This window comes from Equus asinus, chromosome 11 (assembly GCF_041296235.1).
Source record: "Equus asinus isolate D_3611 breed Donkey chromosome 11, EquAss-T2T_v2, whole genome shotgun sequence".
In the NCBI taxonomy this organism is placed as follows: domain Eukaryota; kingdom Metazoa; phylum Chordata; class Mammalia; order Perissodactyla; family Equidae; genus Equus; species Equus asinus.
This window is the reverse complement of record NC_091800.1, coordinates 866,995-889,816: the sequence shown is the minus strand read 5'-3', so window position 1 is coordinate 889,816 and position 22,822 is coordinate 866,995. Positions and strand designations below refer to the sequence as shown.

General features: G+C 44.4%; 1 long non-coding RNA gene across 1 annotated transcript in view; it reads right to left on the bottom strand.

Annotated features, from left to right (window-relative positions):
• Positions 1–19,537, bottom strand: part of LOC139046547 (uncharacterized) — a 39,489-nt gene extending 19,952 nt beyond the window's left edge. The window contains exon 1 of the long non-coding RNA XR_011506685.1: positions 19,152–19,537. This is a non-coding gene — a long non-coding RNA (uncharacterized lncRNA). The remainder of the gene's footprint in view (positions 1–19,151) is intronic.
• Between the last annotated feature and the right edge of the window lie 3,285 nt (positions 19,538–22,822).

The following is a 22,822-nucleotide window of genomic DNA, read 5'->3' as shown; positions in this document are numbered from 1 at the left end:
CTGGAATGTAGGTACTATTCCTACTTCTACTTTACAGAGAAGCAAACTGACGTTCCTGTTGCTTGAGTAATTTTCCTGAAGTTGAGTACAAAAGGCAGAACTCATGTACTGCCAGGACTTAACTCATCCTCTTTCCTTCTAACCATAACCTCCTTTTCTTCCTTGGTCTCAGATCTCAGCAAAAGGTAGCACCAGTCCCCCTCCCAGCTCTCAAGCCACACACACACATATACTCACACACACACACATATACACACACACACACACACATATACACACACACACTCACACACACACATGCACTCACACTCACCTCACACACCACACATACTCACACACACACACCACATACACACACTCACACACACACACTCTCACTCACACACACACCACACACACACACACACACACACACACAGCTGATTCTGCTCTAAATTTCTCTCTGATCTCTCTTTTTTCCCTCCACCTCCACTGCCAGTTGTCATCACCTCTCACCTGGATCAGGATCCAGACAAAAAGAGCCAAAGTGAGCTTCCTAAAATGCTATCCCCTCCTTGGCTTGTACTATCTTGCCCTTCTTTCACAGCACTTACACTGTGTTGTAATTGTCTTTTTTTATTGAAGTAACGTTGGTTTATAACATCATGCAGATTTCAGGTGTCCATCATTGTAATTTGACTTCTGTATTCATTACCTCATTTTCACCACCAGAAGTCTTGTTTCCATCCATCATCAAACAACTGTCCCCCTTTATCCGTTTTACCTTCCCCACCCCTCCTCCCCTCTGGTAATTACTAATCAGTTCTCGGTACCTATGTGTTTATTTGTGTGTTGTGCTGTTGTTCTAACAGTTTTTGCACATAGCTCTCTCTCTCCCCCACTCAACTGAGAAGTCTTACAAAGAAGGGATTTGCCACTGTATTCCTAGGACCGAGTACCTGGCTCAGAGTAGATGCTCAGCGGATGAGGAGGAAAAGAGAAGGGAGGAAATGTGGAGGAAGAGAAAGAAGAGATAAAGCTTCCAGATTCTTAGGGGAAGTGAGTTCAGAGATCACCTAGTTTCACCCTAATATTTCACAGATGAAGAACCAAGGCCTAAAGAGGAAAGTACTCTTTTAAAGTCTAAACAGGCTATTACTGGGGGAACCAATATCAAATTTAGGTCTTCTCAAGCCCATTCCATGCACTGTTAAAAAATCATGCATCTGAATGAATGCTTCAACTTTTTAGAAGGTTGGGCATAATTTCCTGCTATTTCCAAAAAAAGCCATTGCAAATTAAGAGCATCTGATGCTAATTTCAAAGGCCTTAGTACTACCCTGGGTAAAAATGATGTTAGCCTTAAGAGAAAAGTTGGACACTCAGTAAACACTTGCTAATTTGCCTCTGATTTCAAAACAAGTCATACAGTATTAATCCAAGTAAGCTGGTATCTGTTCACAGACCAACGGGCATGAATGACCTTGGTCTCTTCAAGCTGCCCTTCCTAGGGGTTAAAACCTCTAATTAACTTTTAGCTGATCATTGTTTATCCAGGAAAAATGCAGAAGTATTCCCTTTATGTCCCTTAAGCCATTCAGTTTAGGGAAACATCTAAAACCAAATCTTTGCTGTCCTGAGATGTCCATGTCCAGAGAGGGATTTATTTTCACTATGAAACATGGCATGCCATTTGGTCCTAATTCTCTGTCACTATAACATTTTAGATGAGCTGTTACCGAATATTTTTGTTGCAAATGGTTATATAATAGCAACATTGGAGCCTGGTGCATAATCAGTCATGAAAAATTGTGTCCAGCTCATGAAATAAAAATCAGCAATCCTTGGAATTGTGGCCAGACACTTTTATTAGCTTCCTTGAAATTTGGAGGCTAGGAATCTGCTCTAAGAGTTAATGAAAAGGCAGGGAGGCAAAAAGGACAATTTCTTCTCTCTTAGAGGTACTCTGGCTCTTCTCCACCTCTTGGAATATGCAGTGGTGCTTTTCCAAAAAATACAACGACAGGAATCCAAGGATGGCAGGCTAGGTTTGCACACAGATGAAGGAAGGCTCTCCTTGGGGTACATCCACATTGTTATTTAATTCTCTCAGACGCAATTAGTTACCTGTTGTTTTCACTCTGCATATTGCCAAAAGAAAATGAGTTTATATGTGGCAAAAGCCTAAGGGGAGAAAAAAGTACAAGTTTCCAACTTAGGGCCCTGGCTTCAAGTCTTGGCTCTCTCTCTGACTGGCAAGTTATTCAATCTCATCAGTTTTAAAAGATCCAATAAGGGTTGGCCCATGGCCAAGTGGTTGAGTTTGCACACTCTGCTTTGGCAGCCCAGGGTTTCACCAGTTCAGATCCTGGGTGCAGACATGGCACCACTTATCAAGCTGTGTTGACATGGCATCCCACATGCCACAACTAGAAGTACCTACAACTAGAATATACAACTATGTACCGGGGGGCTTTGGAGAGAAGAAGAGGAAAAAAAATATTGGCAACAGATGTTAGCTCAAGGCTAATCTTAGAAAAAAAAAGAAGACCCAATAAACTGCATATGTAAAGCTTTTGTTCAAATAAACCTGACCAAGACAAACCTCTACTAAATGCATCTGTCCTTAAGAAATCTTATCACAGTTGTCATTTTACGGGTTTTTCTGGGTTAATATTTAATTAATCTCTGTATCCATAGGAGATATTGTCAATGCCACACCCATTTCCCTCCAACACTATCATTTTAGGAGGCTCATCCAGTTTCTGTATCTCTGGTCCTGAGAGATTTTCTTGGAACCCTGGAAGGCTATTGTCCAGTGGGCTGAAGTACCAAGGAGTTAACAGCTTGTGGCAGCAGCACTCAAATCATGATCCTCTGGAGTTGGCATAGAAATACCATAACTCCCTTTCCCCTTGGGAGGGACAATTCTGAGGTGTGTATTTTACATGTTTCCTCAGTCTCCCATGGGTTTAAGCTTCAGTCGGTCACTGTGGTATCTGGCATAAACAGGACACCCTTTGCTGACTGCTTTCCCTTGCCTGTATCACTTTCCCCGTCTCACCTATTTCCTGTACCTCCCAAATAAACTACTGGCACTGGAATCTTTGTCTCAGGATCTGCTTCTGAGGCAGCCCAGACTAAGATAATCTCCTTCCTAAGACTGTAAGCCTATGATGACTATAGATGACTTATTTGTCGCTGCGTCTGGTAATAGATGCTCAGTCATTAAGTGAGGGAAAAAAGAGGAAAACATTTATTATCATTTTGTTGGTGTTGTCATTCTGCATAAAACACACAGCCCACCCTCCACTGAGAAGATTCAGCAACATATCTGATTCTTGGAACAAAATCAGGTTCTGGGACCCCTGTATTTCACTTCAGGAAAATGAGGAAAGATTTGGGATTTGGGATCTCTGAGGAAAGGCTGCCAGGTGAGAGGTAATGCCTGCCCTGTTCTTCTGTCTGAGTCATGGTTCCAAAGGCAGAGACTACTAGCTCTTCAGTGTGAAAATCTCCAAGACTGTCAGCTCTGTGATGGACATTTAACAAGACTTCAGAAAGTATTGACCTTAGCCAGCACAGTCTCAAGGAGCTAATTCAGCATTAAAGCCAAGTCGACAAGCCACTTGTATAATTGAGGCTGAAAGTGGGAGAAGCGGGAGATAGAGTTTGTGGCATAAAGGACGGGTATGTCACCTCTGGAAAAAATACGAGTCACGTCAGCATGTCACCTCCCACTGCTGGCTACACGGAGATTTTAATGAAACAGTCTTGGGATTAATCTGCACTAAAGGCCTTCCTCACCCAGCTCCAGACAGAGGGTAATTTATAGCTTTAAGAGATGTCATCAGGTTTAATAGGCTTCAAATCTCACCTGAAAATCACTGACTCCTTACAGGGTCCAGTTTTTCAGTACAGCTCTTACATGCCTACCCATTTCACCTCATTCAGGAATGGGAATGGAGAGCAAAAGAGTCAAAACAGCCTCAAGCTTAGGGCCTGGAGAGGACCTTACTAGCCAGGGAATCACAGAGTCAAATGCCTATCGTAGCCAGCAGGGAGCATGAGGGAATCAAGTGGCTGGTCAGGCTCCCTCAGGGAAAGAGAGGACCTGTAGGAGCAATGACTTTTCAATCACAAGTAATTGTTGCCAGGCAGGAATTCTGATCCATTGTGGCCAGATAGGTTTTTCAAGAGAAGATGTATATTGATGTTTATAAGTGAAAATGTCCCTGTTCTTAAATATTGATAATAAATTTAATATTTAAAAAGTAATAAAACCAAATAATAATATTAATAAAATCACTATACAGGTAAGAAAGATAGCCAGCAGGTACTCACCAGCTTTGCTGCAGGGTTTGTGAAATCGTTCTATTTAAATTGTCAAGTAGACATTATCCCAGGCCCTTCAAATGATCCCCACCATCACCCTGGCAGCCCAGCCTGCCCAGAACCTCTGTCAGACTGTACCATCATCCAGCGACTACAGGGTTAACACCTAACGACAGACCCCAAGGAGCCCGTTTCAGCACCACGGCCAGCGTCTGTGTGGCTTGGTGGGTGCCTGCACTATGCTTGTGAATTATTTTCACTACCATCTCTGTGTACAGTTCAAACAAAACACACGCCAGGAGCATTGGCCCTACAGGAAATCAGTTTGAGGCCTCTGATTTGTTCCAAATCTCCTTATTTATTAGTTATAGAAACAGAGGCCGAGACAGAAGAAGGTACTTGATTGAAGTCAAGATACAAGCCACTGACAGATCCCTGATAGGGACCCAGGACCCCAAGCTCATAGGCTGGGACTCTGTCCTCTTTGTCAGTAGCTACCAAACCTATGGAGGCTGTGGACTGTTAAAAACATATACTTCTTTACTCTACCCACCCCTAGCAAAACTCCATAGTGGGCCCAGGCATGGTATTTTTTCAAAAGCTCCCCAAATAATTCTGATGATCAGCAGATCTGCAAAACATCGCCACCAACTGTGCCATTGCACACCAACAAACTTTAGCCTGTGGAAGAAACTCAGAAAGAAGGGAGAAATCTCTGTGAACATATTATTTAAATAATTCTTATCAGAGACTCATGTAGAAGACGTGTGTATATATGTTAGGACCACAAAATGGTTTTTCCCAAGCCCCTTAGATCTGTCTTACTGTCATACTGAACGGAAGAAAATAAAAGGAGGAAATTTTCAAAGATTGATGGTGATTGAGCAGCAGAGGAATGAGGATAACACAAGCACCAGCATCAGAACAGGACAGACAAATTTCAGCCCTGTTGCTGACTAGTTGTACATCCTCAGACACCACACTTAAGGTTTCTGGGTCTCACATCCTCCGTCTGTCAAATGGGGAGAGCAATACTTACCAGGCAAAGTAATTACAGGTTTCAGAGATAAACCAGTCAATTCTGGATTATCTTGGCAGTGGATTCCTGAGAGACAGTAAGAGCCTCATCCAGAGAGCCAGGTGGATATACAGCTTCCACCCAGCCCACAGGGGTAGCAGCACAGCCTTATCAGCCCCTGCCCAATATCCAAGCCCAGTCACAAAGGGAAGGACAGCCAGGCCTCTGTGGTACCTTCACCACCTCTGATGAGCACACTGATGAGTCCAGTTCAGGTGTCAATAACTGACTCTGGAGGTTTGCTAGCAGTGATTTTCAATTACCCATGAATGACTACTGGTACACTCTGCATGTAACTGTAGAACCACCCTTAGTCACTAGGTACTCTGCACAGTACCTGCCATATAAGGGCAGCCATTATGACCATGATTGTGATTGTAAGACATGGCATAGTGGCTCAGAATACCACTCTAGAGCCAGACACACCAAGGTGCAGCTATTGACTTTGGACGTTATTTCCAAATGTCTCTAAGTTTGAAATTCATCATCAGTGAAATGAAGGCAATAATGGTATCTCTGCAATGAATTATTGCAAGGATTATATGAACTAGCATAGAAAAGGGTTTAGCATAGTGCCTAGCATGTAATAGATGCTCAGTAAATGCTCCTCTTGGTGATAACACCATTAATGTTAGTATTAATTTCACCATTCAACCTTAAGTTTGAGGGAGCCCTGACAACAGCATGTAAGATTTAGAGGTAGGACTAGCAGCCTAACAGGCCACCAGGGCCTAAGCAGGGGCCAGGCCTAAGCCCACAACTTGCCCCATATACAGCAGTGTCCCATCAGGCCCCATGTGGTGCACACAAGTACCAAGGAGTACAGGAACCTCCTTCAAGTCCCTGAGTCCAGCAGTGGGGTGTTGCATCACAGTCTCAGCCCATAACCACCAGCAGGCACCTCCCAGCCTCAAACCCGTCAGAGAACCTGCTGGAAACTCATCCAACCACAGTGAGCCCTGCTCCTGGGGCTTGACTGAGTGAGGCAAAGGACAAATGCTGAGAGATCTCAAGCTTCTGGTGGCTCAGGAGACTCCAGGAAATGCCATGTGTGGATCCCAGGTCTCCACCCACCTCTTCTGGACAGATCTACACAACAGGTTACCTAGGCAGGCAGGCAGCCAACCCAGGATTCCAAGACAGAAGGCTTTGTGTATTTGATCTACATGCGTAGCCTTCCCTGACTGCTCTGGGATGCAGCACAGAGCCCAGCGACAAGGAGACAGGCTTCCAGAGAGAGATCGCTTGTATTCAGGGCCCAGCTCTATCTCATGCTCAGTGTGTCATTGTAAGGATCAGACAGACATGATTACATAAAGTGCTATATATATCAGGATAATTGTTATTAACATTCATTATCATTACACAGTCTATGAATTTTCAGTCACAACACTCAATGTGCAAAAATGTAGTTTGCTATAATTGAACTCAATTTTTGAGTTAAGCTCCCATTTTGCCTGGTAAATAAACTTAATCTAGTTAACCCCAGGTAAAGTCATTCTCTCCCAGCTAAATGCAGAAATGTCAGGCTTCAAAGCCAATGTTTTCTCCTCTCTGCCCTCTTCTCCTAGATAGGAGATCTCAGCTATCCCAAGGCAAAGGTGAGGGACAGGGCTGTATTTTCATTGAATCTTCGTGTGGGAGAGCATTGAGTCCACAGTCACTCCAACATCCACATGTCTCCTTCGGACCCAAAGACTTTCCTGCCCATTTCTAAACTCAGATGCAGAAAACTTTTGGCTTCTTTGCCTCGCCCTTTATGAGGGGCCATCACAGGCCCTTTGGTATCTACACGCACATTCATTGTTCCCACTGCCAAGTATTACTGCACTGAATTAGGATAGGAATGCTTTGGGGCTCCCCCAGACACACTGGGCAGTAAGTTTAGCACCCCTCTGCAGCAGGTCCCTCCAAACTCATTGAGGGTCTCTACAGCCACTAGCTGTCCTCAGGGCTCATCCAGGGCACAGGGTCACAAACCAAATAGACTTTGTCTCTGCCCTTATGGAATCAGTGACAGAAAACAAACAGCACACAGTGAACAAGTAAATGAATATGAGATTACAAATTGAGAAAGTGCTGTAAGGGAACAAATAGAGGCGGTGGTAGCAGAAAATGGTGGGGGAGGGGCTACTTAGACACAGTGATCAGGATCAGGGAAGGCTGTCTGCGGAGGTGACGGATAAACTGAGACCTGAAGCAAGGGCAGGAGCCCACCCTGTGAAAGACAGGATTAGGGAGAGGGGATGGATGGACATTCCAGGCAGAGAAAATGGCATGTGGGGAAAAGGCCCTTAGCAGAGCCTGAGCTTGATGTGTGTTGGAGCACAGGGTCAGGGTGGCTGGAACAGAATCAGAGAGGAGGTGAGCAGAGCCTGTGGGTCATGGTAAAGAGTTGGAATTTATCCTAAGCAAAATGTGAAGTCATAGAAACGTTCATTTTCAGTTATTTTGTTTCTCCCATTAAAGGATTTTAAACAAGGATGAGATGGATTTCTTGCTCCTAAAATATGTTAACAATCATTCTCAACACAGACAGTACAGCCACTCCCAGGAGACATTTAATAACGTGTAGGAACATTTTTGGTTGTCACAATGATTTGAGTGCACTACTGGCATTTAGGAATGCCCGGAGATGCTAAATACTCTGAGACATACGTGACAGTCCTTCTCAATAAAGAATTGCCCCACCCCAAGCCCTGGTGTTCCTGGTAAGATTCACCAGGGATCTGGCAGCTTGTGGAGGCAAGAGCAAAGGGAGGACAAGAGTAGTCGTGGGGGCGCTGGCTCAGTGGCGTAGTGGTTAAGTTCACACGCTGCACTTCAGCAGCCCGGGGTTTGCAGGTTCAGATCCGGGGCACGGACCTAGCACCACTCATCAAGCCATGCAGTGGCAGCATCCCACACAAAGGAGAGGAAGATTGGCACAGATGTTAGCTCAGTGACAATCTTCCTCCAGCAAAAAGAGGGAGATTGGCAACAGATGTTAGCTCAGGCCCAATCTTCCTCGCAAAAAAACACTTTTAAAAAAGAGTGGTCATGGAGACATCATTTGGATGGCATTGGTGTTGTCCAGGTGGGAAAAGATGATACCAAGAATAAGACTGGGGCCTCAGAGATGGAGAAAAGTGAAAAACTGGGCGGGTATGAGAGGACATTGTAAACTGGCCACTCTGCATTTCTTGTTAAATGAGACACAGTCCCAGAGTCTTTATCCACGCCACTCCTAGTGGCCATTAGCAATTGTTTCCAGTAAATGATTGGAGTGAACCTAATTGGAAAATACCAGATTTGGGTAGTCATTCAGAGATAGAGAAAGAGAGCACGAAAGGAAGAAATGGGAAGTAAGTCTGGAAGGGACCCTGTGGGCAGGTTGTGATGGAATGACATCTGCTCTTCCTTCTTTTACAGGCTTCCTCTTGGATGACTGCCACCTCTCTTCCTCACTCCCACCCCTACCAAAGCCTCACAGCTGTAATTTGCATATTCTCCACAATTCTTTTTTTAAAAAGCCCTAAAGACTTGCCTATCATTCAGAAAATTAGCTGTCATACATAATTAGGTTAATTTGGCATAACAGTCATCTGAAATGTGAACGGGCTATTAACAATGAAAGCAAACAGATGGAGTGGGTGTCCTTCCTCTGCTGAGCAGGGTGGTTAAGTCACGAGCTCTGCACACAAACTCCCATCATGCCTCTCCCGGAAGAGAAGCCAGCATGCTTGGACAGCCTTCACAGAGCCCAGCATCTCAGGAGAGCCCCACTCAGAAGCACTTATGGTAACCGATAACCCTGCGGAAACAGAGCCAGCATTCACCCCAGGAAGTGACCCAACCTTGGGCAAATTCAGAAACAATCCCATTCAGAATCAGTAACACTTACTGTGTCTCCTGTCTGCCTCTTGATCAACCCCAACCTGTATCCTCTTGTGGACTGACAAAGATTACAGATGGATCCCTAGGATGAGGACAAGTCAAGTTTTCCATTCATGGGGAGAAAGGAAATATACCAGGTGGGAAACAGATGCACGTAAGTGAGTTTCTTGTTAAGAATGCCAGATTCATTAGAATCTTTACCAACTGCAGCTTCTTCACGTCACACAGATGCCTACACATCATCGACCCTTCCTGAAGACTGCCTGCCCTCTTGCTCAGGCAGTGTGGCACTTCGATGCACACTCACAGGCATAAGTGCTCATATGATCACTCAGACATCTAGGAAAGAGTTTAAAACATACCTACCTTAAGCCAAGACATTGAAACTAGACATCAAGATAGGCCACAGTGAGGAAGCAAACCATCTTCCCTCTCTTGGTCCCCTGATTAATTGGCTATGGCTATTAAGTCTACCTGTCACACTAAATCACCTGAGGAGGTGTTTTACCTGGTTTACCATAAACCAGACTTTCTCTTAAGGATGTTCTTATCAAGAAAGCTTGCCTAATTATGTTCAGTCAATCATAACAGAAAGTGGAATGGGGAATCCATGCATTAAAAGGCAGTCTTTCAATGGTGCTTGACTAGTAGGGGCTAAAGACATGAAGCTGGACACATTTCTGAGCCAAAGACAAGAGGCAGAAGCCCCAGGACTAGAGATGGGCTTAAGGTCCTGCTGGTTACAGATTGGCACCTAACCAAGCGTCCTTTTGACTCCGGAGGTAAAAGCATGGCATAAGAGGGCAAACTGCTCAAGTCCCCACATATTTCTGAGTGGTAACATCACACACCTAGTTAGTATTATGTCTGAAATTGACCTTCACCAATCCATATTATCCATGCCACTATCCAAGACTGGCTTGTGGAAAGTTACATAAATAATTTTCCTATTCTAAATATATCTGGAGACTTGAATCTTTCCAGAATCATTTATAAGGTTATAACAGACACTATTGATGGCTCCAATTCCCTCAGTTCGCTTTAGGTCACCTGAAACTGTGATAGATGGTTCCAAAATGGTGACGGCCTCCTGCCTCAAGCTTTCGCACTTCTCTTCTTCACTGCCTGAGGACTTTCTCCAGCAACACCAGAGTTTACTCCCCTAAATGGAAGTGTAAACTGGAACTTCTGGTGGCCAGGGCACCAGGGACCATCCTCAAGAGAGATGGAAGGAAGGAAGTAAATGCCTTAAATTCCCTGCCTTCTGGTGGACAACTCCAGATGTACTCCATACAGTTTCTTATAGGGTCCCCGGACAGATGAATTCCCAGTAACCCACTCATTTACATACCTTTTACGGACCTGTCTCCCTTCGCTGTCTTACTCTTCCCAATCCCTCACTTGAGCTTCCTGGGTGCATCTCCGAAATAAAACACCAGCAGAAGTCCTAGAATGATAACCTGCTTCTGCAGGAATCCAAACTAAGACAAAGACAAAGGTAGTTTTAATCATTCCCTAACTGATAAACTTTATAATATGGTATTTTCTTACATGCTCTTGGAAATGTATGCACGCATATCTTTCTATGCAGATACATACATAAACGTTTTTAATGAATGAGGTTAAGTTATTCAATAAATGCAAAGATACACCATCCAGATCTTTTTGCCCCAGATGCTGGGAGTGCTGTCAAGGTCATCCTCTAGCTATCAGCCCACTCAAAGAATGCTTACCAGCAGAATGTGCCTAGCCCCTCAGTGAGTCCAACCCCCATATTGGGTCCTTGGCACTTTGGATAGGGGAGATCACAGAGGGGAAGACCAAGTGAAAGCCACTGAAACCATGCCCCCACCACTGGCCAAAACAGAAACTCTACGATGTCACATTTCAGGGAGGTAGGGTAGGTGGGGAGCTGGATATTAGCCACTCTTAGAGATCTTAAGAATGAAGGGAGAATGGTCCCTATCAGCTATTTATTTAATTCACTAATCTAGTCCTTGAAGAAACCAGATGGATCCTGAAGAATGACTGTAGACTCCTGCAGACATAGCCAAGTAGTGACCCCATTTGTTCTTAGGAGTAAACTCATGAAGAAATGTGTGGACCCTTCATAAAGAAAGAAACAAAATTTTACTAAAGAGCATGAAAGAAGACTTGAATAAATGATGAGCCATATCGTGTTCCTGAAATGGAAGATTTAATATTTCAGAGATGGCAATTCTTCCCATATTTATCCACATTTTAACAGTCTCAATCAAATACCAAAAGACTTATTTTTAGAATTTGAAGACATTATTCTAAAATTAATTTGAGGAATAAATGAACAAGAATGGTCAAAGATGTATTAAAGAGAAAATTATCAGTGGGGAGAGGAGTGGCAGGATGATTCTATCATGGGATATTTAATTCACTATAAACCAAAGTAATTCAAATAGAGACATATCAAGTTTAAAAATAATAAAAAGAGAATTCAGAGTGAAGCTTTAAAATGTCAAAGTAAGGACCTCCAAAAATTTGTTCCTCCATAAAAGCAATGAGGACACTGGAAAAAAAAAAATCAAAATCTTTTTTCAAAAGATTTTTCAGAACTCTGGAAATTAACCAAAAATTGTCAACATCTTGAGAGCATTTATCAAGAAAAACAGCTGACTCTTGGTAAGAACAGTGAACTTAGTGGTGTTTCAACTTGTCCTGGTCCCCTCCCCTTCCCCTCAGATCCACAGCAGCCTTGAAAACCAGAAGCCTTGAAACCATGGTAGCTGCTAAAACCAGCAGCCTCAGAAACAATAGGAGATAATTGTTTAACCCCACAGATGTCTGAGGGAGTAATACTTGTTGGGTAATCATGAGGCTCAGCACAAAACTTAAAAAAAAAAATTGGGGAAAGAGCTATTCATAGGAGGTCTTAAAAGTAGATTCCCACATTCCAGGGAATCTAGTAGGCCATGTGCATGCGCAAGGCCCTGGCATGCCCAGAAAAGACATGAGAGGGCCCTAACTTCTCACCTACCACTGATCTTGAGGCCCTGACAAGCAGGAAGTGAAGGCTAAGGTAGAGCTGCCAACTTCCTGAGCATTGGAGGGCTGCCCCCAACACAGAGAGTGCCCCTTGGAAAAGTGTAGATGACTTATTGGTTCAAGGAATTTAAGGAAATCATTGTCCAGTCATGAGCTGACCACTAAAATAATCAAACTGAGAAGTCAGTGCTCTCACATGACACGTAACACAGGCTTTACAGAATTAGTTCAGAAAAGTCACTAAACAGCCATAAATTCTGAGAAGAGGGAATGTCTGATTTCCAGAATTGCAAAATTGTATTATTTTAAATGTCCCATTTTCAGAAAAAAGTTATGAGACATGCAAAGAAACAGGGAAGTATCACACACACACACACAAACACACATACACACAAAAGCAGTCAATAGAAACTGGTTTTTAAGGGAGTCCGCATGTTGTACTTACAAGACAAAGACTTTAAATCAGGTTTTATAAATATTTTCAAAGATTTAAAGGAGACCAGTTCTAAAGAATCAAAGGAAAGTTGTGAGCATGATGATCACCATATAGACAATACTAATAAAGAGACATAAAATATTAAAAAGAGCCAAACAGAAACTCTGGATATGAAAAAGAACAAACAGATTTTTTAAATAAATCGCTAGAGAGATTCAACAGCAAATTTTAGTTGAAAGAAGAATCAGCAAGCTTGAAGATAGATCAGTTGAGATTACCCAGTCTGCGGAACAGAAAGAAAAAAGAATGATAAAAATGAACAGAGCTTCAGAAAACCTGTGGGACAATGTCAGATATACAACAACATAGGTATAATGGAAGTCACAAAAGGAGAGCAGAGAGACAGGCAAAAAGAATACTTGAAGAAATAATGACCAAAAACTTCCCAAATTTGATTAAAACCATTTCTCTACATAGGTATGACACTCAATAAATTCCTATAGGATAAGCTCAAAGAAGTTCACACCTAGCCATGTTGCAGTCAAGCTGTCAGAAACAGAGTACAGAAATAGTCCTACATAGATCTGGGAACTTAGTGTACAATACAGGTGGTATTTTGATTCACCGAGGAAACCTGGAGAGTTCAGTTAATAAAGCTGGGCCATCAGATTAGTGACTTTGGGAAAAAAAGGCAATCCTGATTCATTCCTTTTTCCAAAATAAACTCGCAACTGATGAAAGATTTGAATACAAACAACTGAAAGCATAAAAGCACTGAGAAGAGGTTGCAGTCCCACACGGTGATGCAGGAGGCTCCCGAAGCCCCCTGCCCTGGACACACCAAGCATACAGCTGCCTATGGAGCAATTCCTCTGAAAGAAATCCATAACCCGCCTGAAGGACACCTACCTGAAGGGCCAAGGAAAAAATACCCACATGGAAACAGGTAGGAAAGGCTAAGATACACTCTCACCATAAGCTCCATTCCTCACACAGCAACACACGATTGGGAGGGAACCCCCAACTCCAGCTTCCCCTTGAGGAGTGAAGGTTTGGGCCTGACATCCAGCACCCCAACTCTTAAGACCTCTACCTGAGGGAGGGGCCCCCAAAATGCCTAGCTCTGAAAGCCAATGTGGCTTGCACCCACAAGACCCATAAGACGGTAGTAAATTTAAAAAATAGTTCTTGAGAGGCTCAGTGGGACTAGCTGTGGCTATCTCTCCAGGGCTCAGCCCAGAAGGAGGCCTGTCTCCCAATCTTTACCTGAAAGAGCCCTATTTGTGCCCTTCAAAAGCTGTTGCCTGAGGGTCAGGCTTATTTAGCACACTTCTAGGGGCTGACTGCAACCCTCGCCAGAGACTGGGGATGTCAGTGAGCACCATCTCAGCATCCTCCCTCTGGCCCAATTCAGGTCACTGGTGTCTCCCTGGAAGGAGTCTCTGCACACATCTGTCACCCAGCTTTTGCAGCCGCCACCCAGAGGATGCAATCCTCGATCACTTGCCTGTCGTGGCCAGCAGAGCTTGCTTTCACCAGTCCCACAGGACTGTAGCAAAGAAAGAAATAGTTCTTAACCAGCTATCCTCCAAGGGCTCTGAGCAGAGGGAGGAGACAGAACACTCATCTTCCGGTCATTCACTGAAAGAGGCCTATTTGCATACTTCAGAGTGCGGGCTGAGGGTCCAGCCTCCAATCAGCCTGCATCTAGTGCTGATAAGACTATTCTCTTTGGGAGACTGACAGGTCTTGGCAAACCCTCAACTACTGGAGGCCACTAAGAACAAAGAGGGTGGCTTGGATGATCCAAAGGTTTGAGTGACAACCAAGAGCTCGGGTGAGGCTGAATGGTAAGGTCAATCTCCTGCAGGAGACCATGCCATCGAGACCGGGAGTGGTGGCTGTTTTATCAAATGCACAGAAAACAACACAGAGCATCAAAGAAATAAAGGATCAGACAACAAAAGCAAAGATAAGCAAGTGGGACTATATCACACTAAAAAGCTTCTGCACAGCAAAGGAAACTATCCACAAAATGAAAAGACAACCAATGGAGAGGGAAAAATATTTGCAAATCATATGTCTGATAAAGAGTTAAAATAAAAAATATATAAAGAACTTGTACATCTCAATAGCAAACAAACAATCCAATTTAAAAGTGGGCAGAGAAACTGAATAGACATTTCCCCAAAGAAGACAGACAAATGGCCAACTGGTACATGAAAAGATGCTCAACATCACTAAAAATCATCAAGGAAATGCAAATCGAAACCACAATGAGATATCGCCTCACGCCTGTTAGAATGGCTATCAGAAAAAAGACAAGAATCTAAAGACACCATAAAAGACAGAAAAGACAAGAATAAAGACAAGTGTTGGCGAGAATGTGGAGAAAAGGGAAGTCATGCTGTGTTGGTAGGAATGTAAATTGGTTCAGCCACTATGGAAAATAGTATGGAGGTTCCCCCCAAAATAATAATAAAGCTTCCATATGTCCAGCAATCCCACTTCTGGGTACATAGCTAAAGGAAGTGAATACAGGATATCCCAAAGATATGTGAAACACATAAGACTTAACACACGTGTGTTTACAAATCAGAAAAGAAAGGCATTCACAGAAGAAAGAAAAAGCAAAATAGCTAATTAACAACAACTATGGTATATCACTCATATTTAAAGACAAAATTGAAATACAGTCCAATGTAATTTTCACATATCAGATTATATTTTATCTTCTTTAAATTTATGTCAGAGCAGACAAGGATGTGGTAAGTAATTATTGTGATAATAATTTTGCAATATACATGCATATCAAATTATCGCATTTTATACCTTAAACTTACTCAATGTTATATGTCAATTATATCTCAATAAAACTGGAAAATAAAAACTTAGAAAGATATGGTAACTAAGAATAGTCCTGGACAATGTGGGGGATCAAAATTTGCCACCTCAAAATGTGTCTCTTTGGTTTGATTATTTTTAAGGATAAAAGACTTCGAAAGAAACTTCAAACTTTCCCCTAGCTGCCTGAAAGAACTTAAGATAGAAGGCCTGTCCCAGGAAGGAGCTGTCGCCATAGAGAACTCTAGGTGTGGTAGACAGGAAGGCACCTGGCGAGGCCCATGTTTACCCAGCTTAGATGGCCCAGCAAACAACAAACATTCGTTTACCAAACATTTGCTTCTCCACCTCCGTGTGAATTGCCTTCTTCTCCTTTGGAGTCCAAAATCACTACCCCCAACATCCTCCTTTTGTCCTTAGCTGAAGGTGGTATTTAAGATAGCGGCTTTTGCCATTTTGGCAAGTTACTCAGTTTTCCTGCGTTTCTCCCATGTATGCATGTTATTAAACGTTGTTTGATTTTCTCCTGTTAATCTGTCTCATGTCAATTTAATTCCTAGACCAGCCAGAAGGACCTAGAGGGCAGAGAAATAATTCCTCCTCCCCTGTGACAGCAATTTGGTAATATTTACATTAACACTTTTGCCGTTTATATTCTGCTTCAGTGTTCCCACACACAGCTATTTTAGCCTGTAGAAACACTTATACCAAGTGCAAAAAAATATATCCAATAGAATGTTTATTACAGTGAAGTAACAGTAAAAAATTGGAAAAACCTAAATGCCCATCAACAGATTTTGATCAAATTATCTGTGATTGATGATGATGATATTTAATATGTTACCTACCTTTAAAACTATATAAACTTTAAATATGTTAATCACAATGGCTGTCTCATAGACTACAAATATGAAAACATTTCCTTTACTACTTTATTAACTCTATGCCAAGACTTCATCTCTGAAAGACAGAATACACAAGATGCTGCTGAGAGGCAGAGGGATTGGAAAACAAGAATCAGAGAATATCAGAGTTGGAAGAGCAATTAGAGACCATCCAGTCCCCTATTTCATTCTTCATTGGGAGAATTACGACCCAAAAAGGTGAAGTAACTTGCCCAAAGTCACACACTGATAGAGAAGCTGTAAGACCTCAGGGCTTCTGACTGCCAGTTTGCTACCCAACATAAACACAGGTTCATTTACAGCCACACAAGAGGCACCAAAAGAAAAAAAAATGAAACTCTAGGCTTGTGGCAAGGAAAGGGGCCTTTATCGTTGAAAGGCAGGCAAACCAGGAGATGGGAGTTAAAACCCAAATCCACCTCCTGGCAGGGAAAAAGGTAGGGTTATTTTTGTTTGTTTGTATTTTGGTGAGGAAGATTCACCCTGAGCTAACATCTGTGCCAATCTTCCTGTTATTTATTTTTCTTTTGCTTGAGGAAGATTCACCCCGAGCTAAGGTCTGTGCCAATCTCCCTCTATTTTGTATCTGGGCTGCTGCCACAGCATGGCTGACTCGGTGTAGGTCCGCACGGGGATCGGAACCCAGGCGGCTGAGGCAGCATGCACTGAACTTAACCGCTTTGCCACAGGGAAGGTAGGGGTTTGACCTGGGGCTTTAGGTGGGGGAGAGGGAGCATGGGGCCATGCTGATTGGTGCCTTCCCACCAGCCTGCATCTGGCCTGGTGAGGCTGAATCTTGGTGTCTGGACATGGACTTCCTGGGAAAGAGAGCTCACTCTTACACTCAGGAGGGACAGAAAGACCTGGTTAGTTTTGAACAACCGTTGATTATGCTGAGTACCCGTAGCTGCATTTAGCAAAGCTGATCTCAGAGTCTTTTGTTCTGGGGAAGATTTTTTAACTTCTTTGTTCTCAGCTTAAAGTTTAGTCTTTTGCTCCCCAGAAAAATTGTAAGCCACTTGGGGGCAGCTCTTTTCTCTCTCCCTGGCTTCTCCTCCTCCACGATTTACACAGCAGAGTCTTGATGCATAGGTTACAGAAGGAAGACCAAATGGTTCAATTAAATGATTGACTGATTCTCATCCAGGCAAACTGCTTGTGCTGTCGAGACATAGGACTTCCCGTTATGACCTGTCTGCCCTGGTCATTTTAACAATCAGATCCACTGAACGGCCAGGCATACATCGCTTTCAAAGCAGTGACTAGAGTCAAATAGCTAAGTGCCTCCAGGCCAAAGATCTCTCCACATCATAATGGAAATTTCTTAAGGGGTCCTAGGAAGACTTTACATATAATTCACTGAACCTTAAGGCCAACATTTGAACTATTTTCTACCAAGTCCTGTCTGTTACAAGACTGGTATAAAGCATTACCCTGGAACTCAGAAAGTTTATCCCCAATCCTGTGCTTTCTTACTGTAGCAAGACACAGACTGGATGTTCTGTTCCTCTTGATGGCACTTTTCTGTCTGCTTCTTCCAGAAACAAATCCTGAGACAAGATTCAAGAGTAAGACATTTATTTGGAAGGTGATCCCAAGAAACACAGGCAGGGGAGTAGCAAAGTAAGACAGAGCAGGAAGTAAGCAATAAAGGGTAGGTGACTGAGCTGATGACTGCAGCAGGCAACTGGGGCTCGACCCTTGTGGGGAACTCTTGAGATCCAGCCTAGCAACAAGAGTTATCTCCACAGAGGGTAAGGGAGGGGGCATCCGCACACCAACTCAAGCTAGCTGCCCGTTGTAAGCTGTTCGTGGGGGTGTATTATGAGAGAGCTCTCAGGCAGTTGGAAGTCTGCACTACAATGTTAAGACCCAAGGGTGTAGGGTGGGCCACAGGCGTTATCTCCCACAGATATTTTATCAGCAAAGGAACAGCTAAATTTCAACTAAAAGGAGGGACTGAGTGAGAAAGAATTTAAATCTTGAGATAGGGCTTTAAGCCCCACCCCAAATCCCCACCCCCAGATTGTACTTATTGCCCAAAAGGCCCACCTACCCATTCACTAACTTCTCCAGGTCCCCCAAGCAAAGAGAGACTTAAAAACCGTTTCAGGTTAATCAGAAGTAAAATATTTTGCCATAATAAGATCACTGTGGATAGTAATTGGAGCTACTCCATGGCAGAGAGTGTGTGCCTGAGCGCAGAGCTGCCATATGCATTTTATTGGTACTGGGAAGAGGTAATTGAAGCAGAGCAGTTTCTCTCTATGGTGGGTAAATGGGCTTTAGCAGCAACAGCAGGAACCTCATTATCACCTGGGGACTCTGGGCATGCTCCATGAAAGAGACCATCTGTGGCCATTTTTGAGGATGTGCCCCCAGCACTGGGCAGGCTCCACAAAGAGGGTCGTGGCACCACTTCTGAGTTCTTCCATCCCTCGCTGACCCCATTGCGCCTTGTGCCAAGAGGTTCTCTCCCTCATCATCATTCAGCCACAGGGCAGTCATGGACAATCCCATTTCTCAAGGTGGGCCCTCTACCTCCAGGGTCTCTTGGTCTGGGAGAGCAATCACAGGAAAATGGGGCCCTGGAGGAAGGGGATGAGTACCTCGTAGTTCCAAGTTAAGAGCAAGGAGAAAATAAAAAATTCATGAACCAAATCATTGGTTCATAACTCACCTTATGATGCCAGCTTTGTTCCAAGTGCAGGAGATGAAAGGAGAGGAATGCTAACAGGGCAGCTGTTACTGCTCCAAATGGGCAGGCAGGCAGTTCTGGCTACAGGGCTGCTGGGGGCAACAGTCTCTGGCTGATTGATTCGCCACTGCCTTCCATTAAGTTGCTGCGCATTGCGAGGCTCCCTTTTGGACACTGGTCATGCACTTTATTTGAAAGGAAATCTTCTTGGTGGGGAGGAGGAGACAGGCATGTGATTTATTGACTGCTCAGGCAGCAGCGGCTCTGTGCTTCAGACTCCCTGCACGTCTTTCCTGCTGTCTGTGCCTCGTGTACCTTATAAGACAGGACTCAGGAGTCGGGGAGCAGGAGAAGGCAGAGTGGGCAGATTCTGCATTTTATGGAACTTCTGAACCCTCCCATACCCACCCAGCGATATTTTCACAAGATACAGAGGTCATTAGGAGATGAGGGAGGAACTAAAAGAAAAAAAACAAGGAAACATGAAACTTTGCTCTTCAAAGAGTAGAAAAGTCAACTCCATGTGCCACACGCATCCACAACTTCCAGGCACAGTTAGAGGCTTTTGCCCAAGTGCTTTTCAAAGGCAAATTAACCTGCCTTTTCATAGGTCCTGTGTTTTTGTAAAGTCCAGGAGTCCCATGGGGCATAACTCTCCAAAGTGTGCCACCCGCAACTCCGCAATCTGCCCGCAGGGCCCCTCCTTTTCCCACCCCTCCAGGGGCAGCTCTGGGTGCCTGCCCTGAGTGAATCGTGGCCCACCACCTTCACAATGGTCTCTGCTGCTCTCCTTTCCCACCAATGACACTGCAGTCAAGATGCATTCTTTTTAGTCTCGTGAAGTTACCGTGCACGCCCTTGCCGTCTGCTCTAACTGGGCTGGGTATCTCCTGGCTCTCCACTTGCGGAAGAGGAGCTCTTTGACACTCAGCTCGACTGCCTCCTCCCCACAAGGCCATAACAAGCCCTCTTCTTGTGCTCTCCTTGTGCTTGCCGGTCCCTCTGGTGCAGCTGTCAGCGGCCTCTGCTTTGTGTCCTACCTACTGGAGCAACACAGGTCTCCTCTACCAGGATCTGCAGATCCCAGATGCAAGGATCACACTGGTCAAACGTGTGTGTGCGTGTTCGTCATGTACAGGTGTATGCACATGCACACATATACATATATACAGTAGGCACTCAACAAATTCTTGTTGAATGAATAGATAAATGAATAAATATTTGCCTGAGCTTTCTATGATGTAACATTCTTACCTTCACTAAGATTTGAAACATCAAGGGTGAACAGCACTGGCTGAGCAACTATTTTCCAGACACTGCTATTGTAATCTACACATATGTTTCCTCATTCTGATACTTAATCACATTGTGGTCAGGGTGAGGTATAATCCCGATGTCATCTAGGTGTACCAGTCTGTGAATAAGAAGGCAAGTACCAGTAACATTTAAGTTTGAACCACCTGCTGAGTGAGGAACATGGTTTTCCAGGAACATGGGGCCTCCCAATATCACCTCCGGGTATTTCTAAGAGTTCCCCTGAGGATAGTCTCAGGAGCCACAAACCTGGCCCAGCTACGTCTTCACTGGCCCAGCACTGGACTGACTCCCAGCCTGCCCATGGCCAGATGCCCATCAACGTGTTTGCAAAGTGTACACTGCTTCCCAACATCTCAAAGCCACCAGACACACTGGGGCCCGTGCTGGACGAAGAGAATCCTGCCTCCAGCCACGGCACTCTTCATGGTCTGTGGACATGAGCAGAGTGGCTTCGGGGCCCAGTTCATAAGACTTTTGTCACACCACTTCTCTGGCTTCTGGTCCCGACTCGTGTGGCCATTGGACTCACATCTGACCCGGAGGCTGAGCAAGACATCCAAGATGCAGCCCCTCATTATCCTTATCAGCATGTTCCAACACCAACAGCAATCTCCTCCCAGCCTCCCAGTCATGAAACAAAATCCCCTATACATTCAACCCATGTGGTGGAAAGCAGAGGTACAGAGCAGGGGCACGTGGGCAACCCCAGCAGCCTGAGCCCTGGCCCACTTGCCGACGTGCTCTGCCAAGCAACCGTCTCTAATAGGTGCAATTACACTTGCCAAGCTCTGGGCTCCGTGCTCTACATTCATTTTCTCATGTTAACTCTTGCCTCAATTCTGTGAAGATACCTATTATTTCCTCCCATTTCCAGATGAGAAAAGCAACAAGCAGGAGTTAAATAAGTTGCCTGAATTCTCAAAACTAACATCAGGGTTGGAATCTGAATCCAAGCCCATCTTACTCCAAAGCTGTGCTTTTAACAATAGGATCCACTACTTCTCATGTTAGCCTTTTCCCTCTAATTAACCTGTAAATTTCTCCCAAGCTGTTCGGATATTTGCAGTTCTGTTGTTCATGGGGCGGATCCTTGTGCTGAGCAGGAAGTTGCTGAAGTTACAATCCCGAGGTCATTCTAAATTGCAAAGGGAAGTTCCCCTCCCCAGAAGCCCATTACTTCTCTTGGGAGCTCCCTATCTCCTTCCTTTAAGCAGGAAATATACATCAAACAAGACCTTTAATTAGCCCTCACTATTCGCTCCTACATCCTGTAATAATTATCGTTGGCGATGTCATTCTGAGTCCCCTGGGTAGCATGGATATTATGGACTATTAGAGGCTGTTCTGAAAGCTGGCCGGCAGTCTGATTCATATTAGGCCAATTGCTTTAACTGAAATTAAAATCTGTCAAGGATAGTTGGACGATGGGTCTTGGCAGCTGACAGGAACCCTCACCGAGCCGAACAGAACTCCCTCGGGGAGCGCAGCCGTCTCGTCTCAAGGTGAAGCCTGGCTATTAGTGAGAGACCAGACTTCGAAGGGACACATTCTCTGGATTTGTAGCCCTGGACAGACCCCCTGGCTCTGGTAACTACCTCCACTGGAATCCACCCGGGCAGTAAGTGTTCCGTTCTTTTGCACGGCCTTTGGGGGTTCTCAATGACGACCGACGTTGAAAACACGGAGCCAGTGGTCATGGATTTTACAGTTTAGTTGTTATAACAAGTCTATTAGTTGCCTGCCTAACATCTATTTCCCTCATTTTAACAAAACGCTGGGTTTGTGGGAGCAGCAATATGATCTGCTAAAAAGAACCTTTCACCCAGTCTCGTTTTAGAGAAAGCCAGTCGGGTGACACAGTTATGGGGAATGAGATCAAAAGGAACTCTGCTTCAAGATTTCTGGGAAAACTCTTTTCTAACAGAAGGAAATGGATATGGTTATGCTTCCTTCGTCTCCGCCTCTCCTGCTTGGAGGAAGCCTGCATTTCTGGCAGCGCCCAGTTACCTCGCAAACATGAGGAAACGAGCGCAAGGGTGGAATCAGACCTGCTGCAAATGGCAGAACAGCACCGTCCAAAGCGCACAGCTCCTTGAGGGCACAATCTCTCAGCTGGCCACTTCTAAATTAAGTGACTGTGGTGAAGGGTTTCTGTAACTTGCTGCTGAAAGCGTTCCCAACAGGGACAGTTGGAGAGACAAGAGGAGAAGGACACAGGATGAAGCCCGTTGAGCAGGCAAATGACATAGTGTGGTTGGTGGTCCTATCTGAGTACCATGGAAGGCTGTGGCTGAGGGTGGAAAGCAGACGAGATCAGTGTGGGCTGTGAATCCCCC